Below are 22,714 nucleotides of genomic sequence, written 5' to 3'. Positions count from 1 at the left end.
AAGCACTACTAGAAATGACAGCGCCGAAGGAAGTCAGGGATGTGCAAAGGCTCACAGGCAGAATCAGGGCCCTCAGTAGTATGTCTAAATCTGCCGAAAGATGCCTGCCTTTCTTCAAAACTCTCCGAAACATGAAAGACTTTCAATAGACAGAGGAATGTCAGACGGCCATCGACCAGCTAAAGGCATATCTCTAAGCGCTTCCATTGCTCTCAAAGTCGGTACCTGGGGAAGATTTGTACCTATACCTAGTTGTTGGACCCGCCGCGGTAAGCTCTGTACTTGTTCGGCAAGAGAGAAAAACGGAGCAACCCATTTATTATGTCAGTAGAGTGCTCCATGACGCCGAAGCGTGATATCAAGAGATTGAGAAATTCTCCTTTGCTGTCGTCATATCTACAAGAAAGCTCCGTCCGTATTTTCAAGCTCATCCTGTTACAGTCCTCACCGACCAACCTCCTCGGAAGATATTGCAGAAGCCCTACACTTCAGGACGCCTGATTAATTGGGCAGCTGAATTGGGCAAGTTTGACATCCAGATAAGACCCCGTCTAGCGGTTAAGTCCCAGGTGCTCGCAAATTTTATTGTCGAACGGACAGTACCGATAGGGGAACCGAAGAATTGGGTCTTCCAGCCGAAGAACCGACCCTGAACCAGCAAAACCAAGATCCACTGTGGATGTTATATGTTGATGGCTCCTCCAACGCTGGGGTCAGTGGTGCTGGCCTGGTCATAACAGGGCTAGACAACTTCATCGCTAAGTACACCCTGCGACTGGATTTTAAAGCATCCAACAACGAGGCGGAATACGAAGCTTTGATCGCCGGAATAGCTCTCGCCACTTAATTACGGGTCAATCGGGTCAGAGTTCACAATGATTCGCAATTGGTGGTGAACCAGGTAATGGCTTCAGCGAAGCTAAAGAGGAACGGATGATCAAATACCGAGAAAAGGTAAGAAAGGAAATCTCCACCTTTGAAGAATTTCAGATAGTACAGGTTCCCCTAACCTTGAATACCCGCGCCGATGCTCTCTCCAAGTTGGCCTCGTCTGGAATGTTCAAACCCGGAAACATCTACACCAAGATCCTTCCCCAACCTAGCGTTGAGAGAGAAGAAATCCTACAACTTGATGAGGAACCTAGTTGGATGGATCCTATAGTACAATACTTGAAAGACGGTGTATTACCCTCAGATAGAAAGGAAGCTTGACGCCTGGTTGCCAAAGCCGCCCATTACATGTTTGATGGACAAGCGTTGTACAAACGGTCCTTTTCATGGCCACTATTGAAATGTCTCCGAGCCTCGGCTGCGGAACTCACCATGAGAGAGGTCCACGAAGAAATTTGTGGTGATCACTCAGGCGGAAAGGTGTTAGCTCACAAGAACCTCCGTGAAATTCCAAGGGTGGTCCCTAGTACGGCAACTTAAGAGGAGGTGAAATTTTAGGTTGCTAACAAGTTTTAGACTTTTGAAAACTTTAACCCAAAATTGAAGATTAAGAGATCAAGAATGAGAATTAAGCACACAAGTTAAATCTAAAGTGCAATGCAAATTAGGAGCATGAGAAAAGAGAGAATGCACCCGAGATTTAAAGTGGTTCGGTCCTCCAACGCGAGGCCTACTCCACTCCACCAACCAAACCCGTTAATGGCTTCACTATTTGATCTTCTTAACTCCGGCAAAGATCAATGCCGATTACAATTCCGAATGCCTTTAACCTTGGTGGCAATCTTCACCACGGAGAGTGGGCTCCGCTTCTCCGAACACTCGCCCGAATACAATCTTGATAAAGAAGGAAAGAACTAAAAATAATCCCTCACAAGGGTTTACAAGATTTGTAGAAGATGTACAAATTTGAGCCTAATGATCCAAATCCTAATTCAAGAGGATGAGAGGCATAAACAAGCTTTAATCACTCTTTTGATGTTCAAATGGAGTTTTTGAGTGTTAGGATTGATAATATGGAAGTTGGGAATACCCATATATATAGAAAAACCCAAATATGACCGTTTGGTGGCATAGTGGTAATTCTGGCAAAAACACCAACGGATATAATTCTTCCCGTTATAGTGGTCTCGGAGTTCCAAGAAATTCTCGAAGTTCCGAGAATTTCTCTCGGAGTTCCGGGAATACAAACAGAAGATGAAAAATTCTACTGGACCAAATCTCGGAGCTCCAAGGCTTTTCTCGGAGTTCCGAGAAGCCTATCAGCAGCAGATTTTCAATTCTGTTACACTGGCTTCCAACTTTACACCAATTTGAGATTGTTATGAGGGTTCCACATTGTTGGAACACCACAAGGACAAACACTTTGACATTTAGGGTGTGTGAGATTAACTTAACCTTGTGAGATTAACTTAACCTCGTTTTGACTCAGTTACTACAGTTCTTGGTTGTAGGTTGACATGATGACATGAACACAAAATAAGGGAGTTAAAGAGATCGAGGAAAGAGTGTTTGGCCATGTGGCCTTGTCGGGCAAAGTGCCTTTACCTTGTGAGTTGTATTGGATTTTTTTTTAGTCCGCTTGTTTCCCTTTTTGGAGTAGCGATTCAAATTTTGGAATTTGGAAAAAAAAATTTGCCCCAAATCCGGGTCGTTACAGTTGTTATCAAAGCTTAGGCTGTAGGTCCTTAGGGCTAGTATCTAGCAAAGATGTGAGAAACTAGGCAAGGAGCATATAGGAAATGACGCAATAAATTCGTGTGTACTGCAAGCACATGAGTCAATTGTGTTGTAAGAACCATGTAACAAACTCACATGCACCGGGGACACCTGATTCGACATGTGAGCGAGTTATGTCGGCAGAAGCCAAGAAAGCTAGTTACGAAGTCCAACGGCAATATTAGTCGTCTCACATAAATCCAGAGTGTCATACCTATGTGCCAACGAAAATATTAGGCACTGTTAAGGGAATTTAGGGAGTCGAATTTCGGGGACGAAATTTCTTTAAGGGGGTAGAATGTAAAGACCCGGCCCCACACGGGCCTAAAAAGTTAATAACCTTAATTAAATCTGGACCGTAGATCCTCGACCAAATATCACAACAGTGTATTTTCGTTTTTTTAGTATAACCAATTTTTGGGGCATCAAATCTTGTCCGTTCGACATGATTTTGGTCCCGGTAGATAGGTATTTCGAATACCTATCCAACGGACCCAAGTTTTGCAATTCAGACATGATTTGAGCAAGTTATGACTCTTTTTCTGTTAGGGTTAGGCATAGTTACGAGTTATGTCTTATTAAACAACTTTTAAGTTGTTTTATTTAAAAAAAGATAAATGTAAAAGTAACCTAATATAACCTAAATACTAATAATAAATTAGACTAAGCTAGGAAACCCAATATTGATATTTCCATCCCTCTTAAGTTAGTATTAGATTATAATTAGAAATCTAATAATTAGAATCCTTAGTAAAATAAAACTATAGGCTAAGTTTATAAATAAAGCCATCTAGGGTTATTTTTAATCAGCTAATAATTGAAGGAAAGGAAGAGAAGAGAAGAAAGGAGAAAGAAATATGGAAAGCTACGATTTTGCATCGATTGATTTTTCGTCTTCAAGGTTGCTTCTCGATTAATACTTAGAGTCTTCCATCTTCTTCGACGGTCAAACACTAAGGCAAGTGATAGTGGACTCTCATGATAATGGTTCCTTTAATAGTTTTGATATTATAGTTATATTCCCTATGTTCATGCATCATATTTCTGTACCTTGGAATTTCAAGAAAAAAAATAGAGTTTTGAAAGGATTTGATTTGAAAAAAAAGACGAATGATCTTATGCGTATACTCCTTGTCGCTGTATGGTAACGTTATTAACCTATATATATGCGTGGCATATATATAAAGACCTATGCTTCCACCCGCTTCGGTCAGGTGATGATGACTTGGGATAGATGCATATGATGATTCGGATTTGAGACCGTATACTTTGGTATACAATGTGATTTTTTTACAGTACATATATATATATATATATATATATATATATATATATATATATATATATATATGCTTTTCCGCAAATACAAGGTTTTGATTCTTGCGTTATTTATCTCTACCATGATCATTGATAACCTTTTTGTTGTTCTCATGTCTTTTGACTATTGTACTCGTCCTCTTATTTTGATTTTCATATCTCTATTCAAATTGTTGCATATTCTGTTCATTGACATAAGGATCATTGTTATAATACAATTTCATTACCGTGCACTTTTATTATGTGAGCCCACGAAGGGATCTTGTTCAGCTCGTTCTGACTCAGTTACTACAGTTCTTTGTTGCGGGTTGACATGATGACATGAGCACAAAATAAGGGAGTTAAAGAGATCGAGGAAAGAGTGTTTGGCCATGAGGCCTTGTTGGGCAAAGTGCCTTTACCTTGTGAGTTGTATTGGATTTTTTTTAGTCTGCTTGTTTCCCTTTTTGGGGTAGCGATTCGGATTTTGGAATTTGGAAAAAAAAATTATGGCTAGTATCTAGCAAAGATGTGAGAAACTAGGGAAGGAGCATATAGGAAACGATGCAATAAATTTGTTTGTAGTGCAGGCACATGAGTCAATTGTGTTGTAAGAACCACGTAACGAACTCACATGCACCGGGGACACCTGGTTCAACATGTGAGCGAGTTATGTCGGCAGAAGCCAAGAAAGCTAGTTGCGAGCTGCAAGGGCAATACCTATGTGCCAACGAAAATATTGGGCACTGTTAAGGGAATTTAGGGAGTCGAATTTCGGGGACGAAATTCCTTTATGCTCTGTTTGGATGCTGGTAGATGTTGGGAGGGTTTGGAGAAGAAGTCAAAGGGGGATTAAAAGCAAATCAAAAGGAAATCAGTCAATGGGGAGATTGAGAGCAAATATCCCATACGTTGTTTGGTTGCGTTAGGAGATGTGAAGAAGGTTTGTTGCCGTATTTTTTAAGATTTTTTTGGGGAAATGTTATCAGCACTACCGTTTTTTTATGAGGGCACTCCTCACTTTATTAGAAGTACGGTATGGCCCGCACAATAGGATGATCCAAACTGTCCATTAGATGAGCCATAGCCTAAATAGGTTATGCCCCAAAATTATTTCCATAGGTTGATTCTAACCCTCCGATCTATAGAGGGTTAGGATCAACCCTCTAACATTCAGATTGGAGGGTTAGGATCAGCCTATGGAAATGATTTTTGGGGAATAACCTATTTAGGCTATGGCCCATCTAATGGACGGTTTGGATCATCCTATGGTCTGGGCCATACCGTACTTTTAATAAAGTGAGGAGTGCCCTCATAAAAAAACAGTAGTGCTGATAACATTTCCCTTATTTTTTTGTATAGGAATTTGCTAGCCACCTTCTCCGAGGCCACTTCTCGGCTTGTGGCCCATCCTTTGTGCAAAGATTGGCACCTGGTGCAAAGGTTGCTAGCAAAAACATAAAATAGCAAAAATAGTAATCATTACGAAAAAAGTAGTAAAATAGCATAAGTACTAAGTTTTAAATGAAAAATTACGAAAAAAATGAAGCAAAGTAGGAAAATTACAAAATAAATACCAATAGGATGTAATAACATATGACAATTACTGAAAAAACTACAATGAAAATTAAAAAGTTATGACAATTACGGGAAAAAATAATTTGCCTGAGAATTTCTCCCATTTTTTCTTCGATTCGGAGAAATTCATCCGGCGAATTTTGAGGGTTCCACGTCACCGACAAGCGCCCGACATCCCCAGCAGTCAAACTCCCCAATTTTGCTAAATCCCCTACCAAACACCCTTCAGCGAATTAGTAGAATTACATTCCCTACTATTTTTCTCAAAAAAAGGGAACCAAACAGACTATTAAGGAGGGTAGAATGTAAAGACCCGGCCCCACCCGGGCCTAGAAAGTTAATAACCTTAATTAAATCTAGACCGTAGATCCCCGACCAAAAATCACAACAGTGTATTTTCTTTTTTTTAGTATAACCAATTGTTGGGGCATCAAATCTTGTCCGTTCTACATGATTTTGATCCCGGTAGATGGGTATTTCGAATACCTATCCAACGGACCCAAGTTTTAGCAATTCAGACATGATTTGAGCAAGTTATGACTATTTTTCTGTTAGGGTTAGGCATAGTTACGAGTTTTGTCTTATTAGGCAACTATTAAACTGTTTTATTTAAAAAAAAGATAAATGTAAAAGTATCATAATAAAACCTAAATACTAATAATATTATTAGTATTTAGGTTAGAAGGTTTTGATTCTTGCGTTATTTATCTGTACCATGATCATTGATATCATCTTTGTTGTTCTCATGTATTTTGACTATCGTACCCATACTCTTATTTCGATTTTCATATCTCTATTCAAATTGTTGCCTATTCTGTTCATTGACATAACGATCATTGTGTAGACACTTCCATTTTACTACACTTTAAAAAGTAAAAGATTCGGTAGTTTGTCAAGTCACGATTCCATATTTCGCGATAGATTAGGCATCTATGCATTCTATGGTAGATTTCATCTCCTTTTAGGTGTTTGGAAGTTGATTCGAATCCTAAAGGTTTCTAGGGTATTCCAATGGTATCTGAAAGATGAAAGTTCAAGTTTCCAAGCAAGTGAAAAAGCCTGTTATTTTTAGAATTTTCAGGGTTACCCTCATTTTTGCCCATTTTTTGCACTACAAGGGTATTTTGGTCATTTCCAATATGTTTCATTTGACCTCTAGGGTGTGTCTAAGAAATCTTAGATCATTTCATGAATTTTTGAAAGCCTGCGAAATTTAGAGTTTCTCAGGGGTTTCGCTTGACTTGGAAATTTTATGTATTAAGGCCATTTTGAGTATTTTCAAGGGGTACCAAATGATCCTGTTTGATATTGCTCACCAAAAGGACTCAATTTTAAAAGTTTCTATTTTTGAAGTTTGACCACAAAGACTTTCCCCTTTAAGGGGTGAACCAATTTGAGGATATTTCGGTCGCATTTGGATGTGTAATGGTCGAATAGGGGTATTTTGGTCCGAAAAATTATTTTTTCAAAAGGGGATGGTTCGACCATATATCGATGGTGCACCATAAATGTCATATGGGTTGGGTTCATCAATAAAAATTCTAAATTTAAAGAATTTTATTGAATTTTCATTAAAAAAGAACGCAAAATACATGTCATAAGGCTCATTGGGCTAAAGCCCACAAGGTGGGGGGTCATGTGGACCCACCCATGTGGGTAGGCCACATAAGTGGGCGCCCCATATGAGGAGGCCACATGCAAAACTGTCCAACATGGGATGAGGTGGTTGGTGACATCATATTTGTTTTGAAAAAATAATAAAGCACTTATAATTAGAAAGGGCTTGTAAGATCAGGTTACTAAAATGACCATAACTTTTTACCTTCTTGTCCACAAAATTTACAATTATACTTGTTTCAAACGTCTCGAAAAGATCTACAACTTTCTAGTTTATGACTTTTCCTAAATTAGCCTCTAAATTGGTCAAAATGAGCTCAAACATTGGGCAGCCCTTTTTGGACGAAAATCATTCATAAAAGCTAGTTTCCTATGTGAGAAGGCTTCTAAATTGATCTTGAAGAATCTCCGTTGTGTAATTTAGCATTGCTTAGCTTGCAAGAAACAAGGTTTAGAAATAAGTTCATTATGAAAATCAAAGAATGAGAAAGTCAAAAAGCACAAATTGAAAACTAATTAAAGATAGGAGTCCTCACATTGGAAACTTCGAAATCCAATCTAACCCTAACTTTTTCTATAAAAACAAAGCAAGCACAACCTTTGGCTGCTGTCTAGAAATTTTCATCCCTCTCTCTCCTCCATCTTGGAATTTGTTCCATTGTTTTGTATACTTTGGTGTTCATCTTTATCACTTGGTTCTATACAAAGTGCTTTCATATATTCAACATATTCAACATTGGAGGCTATTCGGGGTTTTCTTTGTGATTAAAAGGGTAAGTCAAAGCTTATATCCAAGGATTACTTACCCTAGAGAGAAGGAGAGCTAGCAAGGTTGGTCTTCCAAAACCCCCTTTCATGTAGTTTAAACTAGAAGCATGCTATGATTGAATTTGTGATTTTCTTTGACAAGCTATGAAGATGAAATTATTTGCATGTGAAATTTTGAAGAGATTAGATCAAGTTTAGGTTATTTCGTAATCTAAATTTTTTTCTAAAAAAATTATTTTTTAATATTAAAATCTAATTTTTGAAATTAAGAGGGTTTAAATCCACTTTACAAATCCACTTTACAAAGCAACTTTAATAAGCCTTTGAAATTTCTTAAATTTTTCAATCTCTGAGACTTTTGTGTATTAAAGAGCATAGAAATCTGGAATTTTCAGAAATTTTGACTTCGTTTTGACCACGATTTGACCTTTTGAACTTTACCCACAAAGGGGTAAATTTTCAAAGATCGAATTTAAAAAGATGTCAAAACATATCAAAAATCAATGAAAATTTAAACATAATAGACTTTTAAGGTTTTGGAACAGTAAGAATGTTTTGAAGAATTTTGGATTTAATTTAACGGGCTTAAAAATTTATTTAATCCTAGTGTATTTTTGGAAATAACTAATTTTTGAAAACTATATAGAGTTTCCATAAATGAAATTTGGATGAGAAGTAACTAAGACTTAATCTAATCTCCTGTAAATGTTTCAAGATTTTTTGTTGCTGTTAGATATTTGTTTATGATTTTTTTATGCTAAATCAAGCATGTCATATTAAATCGGAAAAAATAGTAAATTGCAATGAAAAATTCTAAAAATATTTTAGTAAGAGTTACTGTTGGAATTACATGTTTTCATGAAGTTTGGCGTGATTTGGATCAGATTTACTATGTTTTTCGTGGTAAATTTATAATCTGGACAGATACTTTTAAAATCAAATATTGATAGTAAATCATCTTTAAAATTCATGAAACGTTTACAGTAATCCTCTCTAGTCCATAGAAATCTACTGTAAAGAGTTGAACTTATTTAGATTAGATTTACTATGAGTTACTGTGTAAATCTATAATCTGGACAGAACTCTTCAACATTGAAAAATTGATAGCAAAACATATTTATAATTCATGAACATTTTACAGTAATCTTATTTAGTCAAGAGAAAGCTACTATAAAAATTTCAGCTTAATACGAATAGATTTGCTGTAAGTTGATGTGTAAATCTCAAATCTAAACTGAATTTCTTTAAAATACTTAAAAAAATCAAAATAAATTCGAATTGTTATCAAAATTTTCCAAAATTTTTTTAATGCTCTATCGAAACTTTAGGAGTCATTGATTTTCTTTGCTAATTTGCATTGCTATGATAGTTTAATCGCCAAGATTGCGTTCATAATTGTATCTTAATTGCGATCAATCCTTAATAACTTGAGCATTTAAATTATAGTATCTTGTTGGCTCCGAGGTCCACTGTCCACAGAAATCCTGAGAAATATGCCAGGCAATAACATACTATAATTTACGTGTTAAATTATGCAAGGGTGGAAAGCACGATTCCCTTTCATGATTGTAACTCAAGGCTGAAATTCGTCAAGCCCTAGAGCCTTTGGTATTCCTTGGGGATAGGAATAATAAGCACACACAAAATAAATGAAAGAAGTGTCACCTAAGCATAGCTAGGTTACGAGTGGCATGCCTTATTGGTGTTTAAGTTTTGGTGGACAAACACATGCACGCTAGAGCTAAAGGTATAAGGTCTGTACAGGAAAGTAAGAAAACACAACAAAACACACAATAGAACCTGACAACACACACAACACAATACGACAAACCCTAGACTTTAATGTGAAGTTTGACTCGGACTAGGATAGCCATCCCGGCTGCACTACTATCCCAGCCTCGAGAAGAATCAGAGTCAAGGTAGTTCGGTAGCATATTCTAAGCTACAATGCCTAAATGTGCCTAGACCACACTAGACTCGACACGACACGATTCGACTCATGTTTAAGTATTTTAGAATCACCTATATGATCCTAAACTAATGCAAGTCAACCTAGGGACACTCACATAAAACACGCAAATCATCAACATAACCAGGACAGACTCCTAACTCTAAGACACCTCAAACATTTAGGATAAACTCCTAACTCTAGGGGAAGATCTTTTCGAAAACAGGGTGTAAAAGATTTGTTTGAAGAATTTTTGTGTTTTTGAATGATTTGAACATGTTTATTTTGAAATTTTTGACTGAAAATAGGATAAGGATCCCAGCTGCCCACGTACCTCGTGGAAGAGGATCAAGCCAACGTAGTTCGAAAACAGCCTTCTCAAAAATTATTTTTGTTATTTTTTGTTTAAAAGGGGATTTTTTACTCAAGAGGAGACACTCCTAGACTAATGACGGTAGGACAGAATCCTAACTCTCCATTATGGTAGGACAGACTCCTAACTCTATGAAGGGGTAGGACGGATTCCTATGACTCTCTATGACAGCAGGACAGACTCCTAAACTCTATGAAAGATCATAAAAAATGAAGAAATCCCTCAACCTGTGAAAACTCTAGTACAGGGAGGGAATGCGTTGGCTCAAGAAGCATTCCGTCATATCCAAACCCCGAGAAAAAGTTCATGAAAATCGATGGAAAGATCAAGCGCTAGTGACAACCCCAATCACTAATGTATAACCCGAAAATAGGAGCGAGCTCTAGAAATCCAAGACGATGCCCAAACATCGGTCCAAAACCCAAAGGGGAGATAAAGAGAAAGAGAGAAGAGGCGTGATCATCATTTCTATAGGACAATATTGGCTCTATTAAGAAAATGCAATCACTACAGCATAAGAAAGATATCATTTCTAAGGACATGAAACCATTATCTTCAATAATGAAGAAAGAGTTCACCTAAAGATATGTGATCATCAAATTATGGAAAATAACATCTATTTTATAAACATATCATCCATAATGGGCATATTCTCCTTGGAAATGAAATCGTTATCACACTGTAATGCTAACACCGATATTAACTGAGAACTATGATCATCAAGGCGTGATAGTGTTACACGGCATGTAAATGTCAGCATCATTTAAACCCATCAGTATATAGATTCAATTTCAAGACCAAAACCAAAATCAAGGTAATATCAACTGATTCATGTTCTTGTATTCTCAACATGGGGTCAGGAGATGAGATCAAATAATTCACACAATCATACCCTCGACATGGGGCCTCCTGTGAAATCAGATGATACTCGTACCCACGACATGGAGCAGAGTAGTCATCTGATTTCCTACATGAGTCAAGCATACATAACTCCACCATCCATTCATCACAGATAATTCGATTGTCATTTTGCACTCAAGGATCGAATTAACATCCAAACCCATGAATCAATTCTATAATTAGAAAACAAGGCAAATAACCATATAAATTTTAGCAAGATAAGAGAGGTCAGAGATGTTACCCTGAGTAGCAAAATTACCAAGTAGAGAGATGATTAGAGAATCGATCTCAGTGCTGATGAGCTCGACAAAGGAGATTACCAATTTCCGCTCCAACAGCTTTCGAATCTAAAGCGAAATGGTCTAGAACTAGGATTTTTTAGATTGGATTTGTAGCTTAGCAAGAAGGTTGAAATGGGTTTAATGGGGGTTTTCCTAAAATATAAGATAACTGGAATCACTAGGGTTTGATGAAATAGCAAGGGTTTTGGGTATTTAGAAGATGGGGATCGGAAATGACATGGATAGTCCAAGGAGCATGGAAATGGAGGTGGATTTAATAGGAGAAGAGAAATAAATGGGGTCTGTAAATTTTCTTAGGTTGATAATGGATGAGGGTTTTAAGAGATTGGGGATTTCAGTGATGGAGATAGAGAAGTAGATGGTGGCTCGATGAAGGAGATGGAAACAGTGATGATGGCCATCAGCTTGGTACTCAAACCCTCTTCTTCTTCCATTTGCAGCCATAACCAAAACTCAAACTGTAATCCTTTTCCCTTTTCTTGCAGCCTTTGTCAAACCCCTTTATTCAAACCCTAAAAGAGAGATAGAGATAAAGTCTGGAAGGGTTTCAAAATGGTGGAAATAGGATGGCTGAAATAGGGTCTGATGGTGGTCTCTAATATTAGATCAGAGAAATGGGTTTTGGGTGGAATTGATGGTGGTAAAAGCAATGGAGGAGTAATGGTGGCAAGGGCGGAGCTCTAACGGAGAAGAAGATGGGGGTGCAGATTCCGGTGGGTTTGCCGAAGCTTGGAAGCTCGACCACCTCCTCTCTCTCTCAATCTGATTTTTTTCTCCCCCCTCTCTTCTCTGTAAAATGAATGAGGATGGGGATGGTGGCTGAGATGGTTTTGGGCGAAATAGGGTTTAGAAGTGGGTTTGCGTGGGAATGATGATGGTTTTAGCTGATGAAGATGATGATGAAGGAGGTGGGCAAGAAGAAGGTAATGGTGAATGTAATGGAGGTGGATGGAACCGTGGAAGGACCGGAGAAGGTGGTCCCTGAGATGGAAGGAGATGAAGGGGACCAAGCTTCTCTCTCTCTTCTCTGTAGCTTCACAAAAATGGGAAGAAGCCCCACCTTTTTCCCAACGAAAATGAGCTCCCCTCTCAGAACCCTAACCCAATTGGCTATAAAAAAGGGAAATGATATTTTCTCCCCCCCCCATCTTCCTATGGACAGCCCCTCATGCATTAATGAGTACTCTTTTTACACCATAAGGGGTGATTCGGGTAAGAAAATGGGGGTGGAATAAATTCTCTTTGTCTTTGATTTGCCTATGGGAAACTAGTATTGGCACACCCATGCCTTGCTAATTCACCCCACTTTTGTCCTTCATTAAATGTTATTTACACACCTTTAGAAAATAATATTGGCACAACTTTCCTTTAATATTAACACACTCATTTTGTCCTTTTCTCATTCTTGCTTGATGCAAAATAGAAGTTGATATCCACACACACCTATACTTGATAAAGGCACTAACCCAACTATCTTTTCTTCGATTCTTCGCCCATTTTTCATGAAATTTTGCGGGGAGATTTCCGGAAATAGTAATAACCTTTTGGTATCTCTTTTACGCCCTTGCAAACAAGGTGGGTTAGCGAAATCATTAAAGCAAGGTTGTATGTAAGCGTTTGGAACTTGGGGGTATAAGTAAAGGGGTGCTAATACCAAAACACAAGGGCATTTCACAATTTTTTGCAAATTTTGGGACAATGAGAGTGGGGATAAAGGCTTCCAATTCAAGGGGTTTCTTGGGTTGAGAACAATGATCAATAGGCTTGACAACAACAGTATTTTTTAGATTTTTTGGGTTTATTTCGCATTTCCGGACCTTATTCAACTTCAGGATTTTTTTCGAATATGAGGGTTTAGGGCTCGGTCAAAATGGGGCGTCTACAGATGCCCCTCTTTGGCAGAGTGTGCTTATCCTACAAATGCCAAAGCTGAAAAGACAACACATTTTGACTGGCCCAAGATTTCAAACAGAAGGCATGTAAGTGGATAACAAGAGGGGTTGACGAGACAGATTCTCATCAGATTAATCAAGAAAGGAATGATAAGATGAATTGACGAGACAGATTCTCGTAAAGGAAACGGAGATGGTGATGAAATAGTGAGACAGACTCTCAATGGGATGGTGAGACAGACTCTCAATGGAATGGTGAGACATTGTCAATGGGATGGTGAGAAAGACTCTCGATGGAATGGTGAGACTGACTCTCAATGGACTGATGAGACAGATTCTCAATGGAATGGTGAGACAGACTCTCAATGGAATGTGAGACAGACTCTCAATGGATGGTGAGATAGATTCTCAATGGAATGGTGAGATAGACTCTCGATGGTATGGTGAGACAGACTCTCAATGGATGGTGAGACAGACTCTCAATAGAATGGTGAGTGGTGAGACAAACTCTCAAAGAAATGGCGAGACAGACTCTCAATGGACTGGTGAGATAGACTCTCAATGGACTTGTGAGACTGAATCTCAATGGATGGTGAGACTGAATCTCGATGGAATGGTGAGACTAGATCTCAACTGAATGGCGAGACAGACTCTCGACGGGATAATGAGACAGACTCTCGACGGGATAGTGAACAAACTCTCAACTAAATGATGAGACAGACTCTCGACGGGGAGAATGAGACAGACTCTCGACGGGGAGAATGAGACAGACTCTTAACTGAATGATGAGACAGACTCTCAAAGGGATACTGAGATAGACTCTCAACTGGATGACTAGACAGACTCTCGACGGGGATAATGAGACAGACTCTCAATAGAATGATGAGACAGACTCTCAATGGAATGCTGAGACAGACTCTTAATGGAATTATGAGACAGACTCTCAATGGATGGTGAGACAAACTCTCAATAGAATCGTGAGACAGACTCTCAATAGAATGCTGAGACAGACTCTCAATGGAATGGTGAGACGGAATCTCAATGGAATGGTGAGACAGAATCTCAATGGAATAAGACAGACTCTCAATGAAATGGTGAGACACACTCTCAATGGATGGTGAGACAGACTCTCCATTGAATGGTGATACAGAATCTCAATGAAAAAGTGAAACAAACTCTCATTGAGTAATTAAGAACATGAAACTGAAGAAGGAACAGCTTCGCCTCTGGATGCCGGAATTTTGATCGATTCCTTTAATGGATTACTTATCTCTTGCCGAGAATTTTTGGAGTGTGCGATCTCTGCTGAGAACCAGACACAAGTAACTTGCCGAGATTTTGAGTATTGACCGTTTTTGCTGAGAGAACTGAATTATGCTGGGGTTTGAAGGCTGTGGGATCAAATTCTAGACACCCGCTGGGGAAACTGATTTTCTTGGAGAATTGACTCTTTTGGAGAGCAGACTTAGTTGGAGATTTTTGGAGGTTTGGCTTGGGATGTGCTCGTACCCCTCTTATCTCAATTTGCTGGAGACATTGGCACTGACTGCCTTTGCGTACTTGACATCTTTTATGTCGCATGTCATAAAAGATGTCCCTAGTGTATTGTGCTTCCATGACAAGAGTCTTTAGGAGGCGGAACAATGATGGTTGAAGAAAAAATGCTTTGTTTCATCAAAGCTTGAGGTTGCAAATGTTTTTTTTTTTTGTATGGAGAGAGTAGGACAATCACCATGATGGCTGAGTCTGAGAATCCCTTCTTTCGCATTGCTCACTTCTAGAGGCTTAAGGTCTCTGGTAGGTTTGAACAAGATGTCTCTCGCCCCTTCTGATACCTAAACCTGGCTTTACTTCAAGTTTTTTTTTAGGGCATGCTGCCATTCTTCCAATGTCAGTGACTTTGACTCAAAGGAAATGGAAAACGAACAAAAGGACTCATAGATTTCAAAGGACTCAACCAAAGAAAACTCATATTGCTCTAGGGACTCGACTCACTTTTGACTCACCCTTAGAACTTATGTGTTATTTCTTAAGGGTATGGCCTAGCCACTCTTAGAGTATTTCGAATATTGTGTCAAGAGGCACTACTCCCCTCATTCGGTATTTCCGTCATGGTTAGTATCCCCTTTCTGATTGTCTAGTTTCAATGCCCCTAGTTTAGAGGACTATCAAAGTAAGCTTGTCGGCACTACTTGGACTCCGAGATTTTGCTCTAATTGAATATTCTTCCTCCGTCTCATTGATTCGCTCCTTGCAGGAAATCATTGCCATTGACCAGATTGCCTTTCCAGGTTTTCAATCCGGTGGACCGCTTGCCTAACTTTTGCCTAGATCGCCCTTTCGAGTTTTCGGTCCAGCGGGCTTGATACCCTAACTTTTGCCTAAGCCGACCTCTTGGTTGTCGTCTTAGCTAGTGAATAACCTTAACTTTTGCCTAGGCCGCCCTTTCGAGTTTTCAGCCTAGCGGGTCTTCAGACACCATCAGTTTTTTCTTTTCTTTTCTTTTTTTTATTTTGCCTCGAACATTTGCTTGTTCACCAGAAGGACTTTCTAGGTGGGCTTGGGTTCAAAAGGGTTCGATATTTCACTTTTGGATTTCAAGGTTTTGACCGAACCTGGATTGGCCAGGTTGCCTACGTACCCCAAAAATGGAGGATTAGGTCTATGTAGTTCGCTTGGGCTTGGAAAAGAATGACTGGGTTTTTCTGAAAAGGCCGACCGAACTTGAATGAACCAGGCTGCCTACGTACCCTGTAAAAAGGGATCGGGACCGCGTAGTTCAGATGCAAAAATGCCCGCGGTTTGTTGTGTGTATGACAGAAATGTTTGTTTTAACTTTCGGCTCAAAAGGTTTGCAATCGAATTTTTTCAAACTTAGGATTTTGGCTTTTAAGGCTCAGACGTCCAAGGATGGCCTTCTGGTATTCTGGCATGAGATTTTCTCAAACGATTGAGGTTCAATAACTTTGAATTTTTTTTTATGAGTCTGGCGGCATTTCCTGGCAAGACTTCATCTGCACTGTGCAAGCTTGACTGATTGAATTCCCACTTTGTCTTTGGGATCTTGAACTAATACTCGAGATTCTGTGACTTTGGATCATTTCTGATGCTTGATATTTGAAGCGCTTTTGTCGATGTTGCTTTCTGGAACTTTGATATTTCTAAGGATTAGAAGTAGGCGCACGTTCCCTTCTCTTTTTTTGTTCTGGATTCTATCTTTTTTTGCGTTCTTCTTTTTTTTTTAACGTCGGGAAAGCCCCTATTATTGAATGCTTTAACTTAAAATTCCATCGGAATGTACGGCCCAAGTATTCTTTTGGGACTCATGTTCTATGATTGTGACTTTGTTGTCAAAAGATTTTCTCTCAATCTTTTGAATATCTTCACTTGATGTCTCGTATTCATCCTTGAAACTTTCTCGCTTCTCCGACCTGATGTCTAAAGCTGAGGGAGATTTACATTGAACAGTGCCAAGGCATGTTCTCAGTTTATCCTTGTAGGACCAAGCAGGACTACTTTGAACCCTCTAAATAGGTTTATCGATTCTTTGCGCTCTTCAGGAGATAAAGTTTTACCAATCCGTATTTTCCAAGTTGGATTTTGATACCACTATCCACTGTTTCGATTTCTCTTCGAGTGGCTTTGCTCGGCGCTCTTCCTCTCGTTTGACCATCTTTCAGGTCTCAAGGGGGATTTCGTCGGCATACTCATCCGAGGAGGGTGTCTTAGTTTGTTTAACATTAAATCCAAGAGTGAGCATATAGGGAAATTGGACACTAAAAATACATGTTCATTTCACTGAGGAGTTTATGTAAATTGATGATACTCGACGTGCGACAATGGGCTCTACATCAAACATAACAACGAGCTGAATGCTGACTCACAATAAGAAAGGAGAATAGACACAAAATACTCGGACTTGACACAGACATGGTTATTTGACCTACCAACTTGGACAAGAGAGTTGGTACTGTGGGACCCGATCCCACGAAAAGGGCGCGGAGCGTGACCCTCTCTCTTGGTCTCTCGTACCCACGCGAATGGCGTATGCCGTTTTTAATTATTGATTTAATTCATCTTTTTTGTGAACTTGGGATCACTAAAGCAATCTGAATTTCACGCAAAAGAGAATGACAGAGTCGCCACCTAGATGAGAGATCTATGACCCATAATTGATCAAAAATCTAGATTCGTTACCTGATTACGAGAATGGAAGGTATGGAGAGTTACCACCACATGCATCATTCCTGCTTGATAATCCGGTCTTCAATTTCAAAAGTTAACTCTCTTGAATTTCTTTTAAATGACTCATTTAACTCTATTAATGTGTGAACTATATGACATGCATCCTAAAATCTAATTTCAATTCATTTCCTAATGTGTATCTTGATTTTCTTAATTCGTTTGGATTCAATCTATGTGAAAGTTCTTCTAAAATTTTAATTTGGGGAAAAGTCCTGAGTGATTTAATCAATTTTAATTTAAGGTTTTAAATGATGAAAGAAAATAAAAACTACCCTAAAAAAACCCCACTGATTGTGTGTGTGGCCGACTCGTGATTGGTATGCCATCAAGCATCCAAGCTGCCTACGTACCCAAGCCTCACAGGGATCAGAGTCGACGTAGTTCGGTGGCCTAAATTAAGCTACATGCCTAAGACATCTAAGACACCGATTTAGACTGGACTGACTGTTTTGACAGTTTAAGAGAGATTATTTAGTTCAAGTTGAATAGATTTTTATCCTATGACTCCATCTAAGATACTATATGCTCTGTGTGGTTGCTTGTGGATGGGTGGGAGATTAGGAGAAGAAGAAGTCAATGGGAGATCAAAAGGAGATCAAAAGAAGATCAGTCAACGGGGAGATTAGGAGAGGATGTAGGGAAGGTTGTTTGGTTGCTTAAGATTTGTGGGAGATCTCCCACACCTCTTCTCAACTCTATCTCCCCGAGATTTTCTCCTCAAATTTCTACGTTTTGGTAAAACTTGGGGAGCGAATTTAGAGGGTGCCACATCACCCGACCGGCTCCCGACAACCCCGGTGGTCAAAGACCCCAAAATTGCTAAAATGGCGACCAAACAACCTTCGGCAAATTAGGAGAAGATCATTCCCCCATATTTTTCTCAAAAATAAGTAACCAAACAGAGCAATATGGTCATATCTAAATGCAAGACGTTCCCTAAACTAATGCAGGTGAACCTACATCCTAGATTAACTAGGCTTGTCCTATAAGGAGATGGTTTGACTAGTGTAACTAGATCTATGGCACGGTTGCTATCTGAAATTCCAAGGGTGGTCCCGAGTACTTACTCTAATGGCAACTTATGAGGAGAAAAAATTAGGTTGCTGACAAGTTTTAACCTTTTGAAAACTCAAACCCAATTTTGAAGATTAAGAGATCAATAATGAAATTTGAAGCACATGAGTTAAATCCTAAGGTGCAATGCAAATGTAAAGCAAGATATTAAGAGAGAGTGCACCCGAGATTTAAAGTGGTTCGGTCCTCCAACACGAGGCCTACTCCACTCCAACCAAACCCGTTGATGGCTTCACTATTCGATCTTCTTAACTTCGGCGAAGATCAATGCCGATTACAATTCTGATCGCCTTTAACCTTGGTGGCAATCTTCACCACGGAGAGTGGGCTCCGCTTCTCCGAATACTCGCCCAATACAATGTTCTTGATAAGAAAGAAAGAACAAAAAAATCCCTCACAAGGGTTTACAAGATTTGTAGAAAATATACAAATTTAAGCCTAATGATCCAAATCCTAATCTTAGAGGATGAGAGGCATAAACAAGTTTAATTCACTCTTAGGATGTTCAAATAGAGTTTTTGAGTGTTAGGATTGATAATTGGGAAGTTAGGAATGCCCATATATATAGAAAAAACCCAATATGACCGTTTGAGTGGCATAGTGGTAATTCTGTCAAAAATCCAAACGGCTATAATTCTTCCCGTTATAGTGGTCTCGGAGTTCCAAGAAATTTTCTCGAAGTTCTGAGAATTTATCTCGGAGTTCCAGGAATACAAACAGAAGTTGGAAAATTTCTACTGGACCAAATCTCGGAGCTCCGAGGATTTCTCGGAGTTCCGATCTCGGAGCTCCGAGAATTCTCTAGGAGTTCCGAGAAGCCTATCAGCAGCAGATTTTCAATTCTGTTTCTTGGGCTTCCAACTCTACACTAAGTTGGGATTGCTATGAGGGTTCCAAAGTGTTGGAATACCACAAAGACAATCTCTTATACATTTAGGGTGTGTGAGATTAACGTAATTTATGCCTCTAAACACCTAATCTAGGATTGGATCTTTACATTCTAAATAAACTTCGATCTTCAATGCGATTCTTCAAGTCTTCATTCTTCTTGGATCTCCGTTGTCTTTGGCCTTCCGAATGTGGTCCAATGAGTGCTTCTTGGCCTCAATCCAAGCAATCTTGTCTTAGTACAATAAAGATCTACAACTTAGACAATTAAACACATTAGTGATATTAAATCACTTGTGTATTGGAATCATCAAAAGAAAATGGGAATGCCAAGGTGGGAACCATTGGGCTTACACTATCCATAGCAAACGGCCGTGATGAGGCTAAACTCCAAACTCTAGGACATCCTAAAACCTAGAACACAATGGGACGTAAATGTTCCTAAAGGGCCCTAAGGATTCCTACGAAGAGATACTGTTATCCAATGGTTCGTTCGAAAGAGATGGATTAAATTAATTCTGTTTGTTGAAGTTAATGATTTTTAATTTTTTAAAGATTTTTAAATCCTAACATCTAAGGAATACCAAAGGCTCTATAGGGCTTGACGAATTTCATACTTAGATCGCATTCATGAAAGAGAATCGTGCGCTCTCCCCTTGCACAATTTAGTACATAAATTATAGTATATTGTTGCCTGGTATGGTTCTCAGGATTTTCGTGGACTACAACCTCGGATCCAATGTCATACTATAGTTCAAATATCCAAATTATCAAGGATCAATTGCAATTGGAATACGATTATGAATGCGATCTTCGCGGTTAAACTAGCATAGCATAGCAAATTCGTAAAGAAATCAACGATTCCTAAGGTTTCTATTTCTATAGTTTAAAGGTTGAATACATAATGGAGAATTAGAATTCTCTGAAAATTTTTATAACAATTTGAATTTATTTCGATTTTCTTAAGGATTTTAAAATTTTTAGTTCAGATTATAGATTTACACATCAACTTATAGCAAATTTGATCTAAATAAGCTGAAATCTTTACAGTAGCACCAGAGATGATTACGGTAAAATTTTCAGGAATTATCAAGATGATTTACTATTAATTTTCCAATGTTGAAGATATTTGTCCAGATTATAGATTTACACATCGACTTGTATCAAATCAACTCTAAATGATTTAAAAAATTTATCGTAGCTTTATCTTGACCAGAAAAGGTTACTGTAATAATTTCATGGATTTTAAATGTTTTTTACTATCAATTTTCCATTATTGAAGATCTCTGTCCCGATTATAGATTTACACTTCAACTTGTGGCAAATCTAATCTAAATAAGCTGAACGTTTTACAATAGCTTTCTCTTGACCAGATAAGATTACTGTAAAATTTTCATAGATTGTCAAAATGATTTGCTGTCAATTTTTTATTTTAAAGATATCTATCCAGATTATGACATTACAAAACAACACAGAGCAAAAATAGTCCAAATCAATCCAAACTTTATGAAAACATGTAATTACAGCATTAAATCTCAATCAAATATTTCCAAAAAATTTTATTGTAATTGGCTATTTTGTTTTACATTTAATATGGCATGCTTGATTTGGCATAAAAAATCATAAGACATATCTAACAGTTACCAAAAATCTTGAAAATATTCAAAGGAGATCAAATCAGATTTTAGTTACTTTCCATCTAAATTTTACTTCTGGAAACTCTATATACTTTTCAAAAATTAGTATTTACCAAAATACCCCTATAAGTAAACTAATTTTTAAATATCTTAAATTAAATCCAAAATTATTTTAAAAATTCGTACTATTTCAAAACCTTAAAATTCTATTATATTTAAATTTTTATTGATTTTGGATTTGTTTTGACATTTTTTTAAATTCGATCTTTGAAATTTTACTCCTTTAAGGGTAAAGTTCAAATCATCAAATCGCAGTCAAAACAAAGTCAAAATTTCTGAAAATTCCAGATTTCTTTGCTTTTTAATACAAAAAAGACTTAGAGATTGAAAATTTTAAGAAATTTTAAAGGCATATTAGAATTGCTTTGTAAAGTGGATTTAAACCCTCTTATTTTCAAAAATCAGATTTTAATATTAAAAAATAGATTTTCTAAGAAAAAATTTAGATTATGAAATAACATAAAGCTGATCTTATCTCTTCAAAATTTTACATGCAAACATTTTCATCTTCAAAGCTTTTCAAAGAAAATCCTAAATTTACTTCTAGCATGCTTCTAGTTTAAACTACATGAAAGAGAGTTTTAGAAGACCAACCTTGCTAGCTTTCCTTGTCTCTAGGGTAAGGAATCCCTAGATATACGCTTTGACTTACCCTTTTAATCGCAAAAGAAAACCCCGAAGAATAATAATATAGCCTCCAATATGTTTGAATATGTTGAATATATGAAAGTACTTTGTGTAGAACCAAGTGGAAGAGATGAGCACCAAAGAAAGTGGAATGAATTCCAAGAAGGAAGAGAGAGAGGGACCAATTTTCAACAGCAGAAAAAGCCTTGGGTGGGTTTGCTTTTATAGGCACAAGGCTAGGTTTGAGTAAATTTGGAAGTTTCCATTGTGAGCTCTCTCCTTTTGGCTTGTTTTCAATTTGTGCTTTGACTTTCTCATTCTTTGATTTTCATATTGAACTTATTTCTAAACCTTATTTCTTACAAGCTAAGCAATACTAAATTACACAATGGAGATCCTTCAAGATCAATCTAGAAGTTTTCTCACATAGGAAACTAGCTTTTATGATTGATTTTCGTCCAAAGAGGATTGCCCAACGTTTGGGCTTGTTTTTTACCTATTTAGAAGCTGATTCACGAAAAGTTGTAAATTAGAAAGTTGTAGATCTTTTTGAGGCGTTCGAAACAATTATAACGGCAAATTTTTGGGATGAGAAGGTAAAAAGTTATGGCCATTTTACTAACCTAATCATACTAGCCCTTTCTAATTATAACTCTTCCTTCTTTTCATTCTTTTTTTTTCAAAACACATCAAATATGACATCACCATCCCACCTCATCCATGTTGGGCACCCAACTAAGTGGGCCACCCATGTGGGGCGCCCACTTATGTGGTCGACCCACATGGGTGGGTCCACTTGGGCCCCTTCCTATGTGGGCTTTGCCCAATGGGCCTTCTCACAT

The sequence above is a fragment of the Tasmannia lanceolata genome, unplaced genomic scaffold, assembly GCF_043159265.1.
Source record: "Tasmannia lanceolata isolate RefF3 unplaced genomic scaffold, GAP_Taslan_0.1 ptg000003l, whole genome shotgun sequence".
Classification (NCBI taxonomy): domain Eukaryota; kingdom Viridiplantae; phylum Streptophyta; class Magnoliopsida; order Canellales; family Winteraceae; genus Tasmannia; species Tasmannia lanceolata.
The sequence above is the reverse complement of the archived record's forward strand: the minus strand, read 5'-3'. Positions refer to the sequence as shown.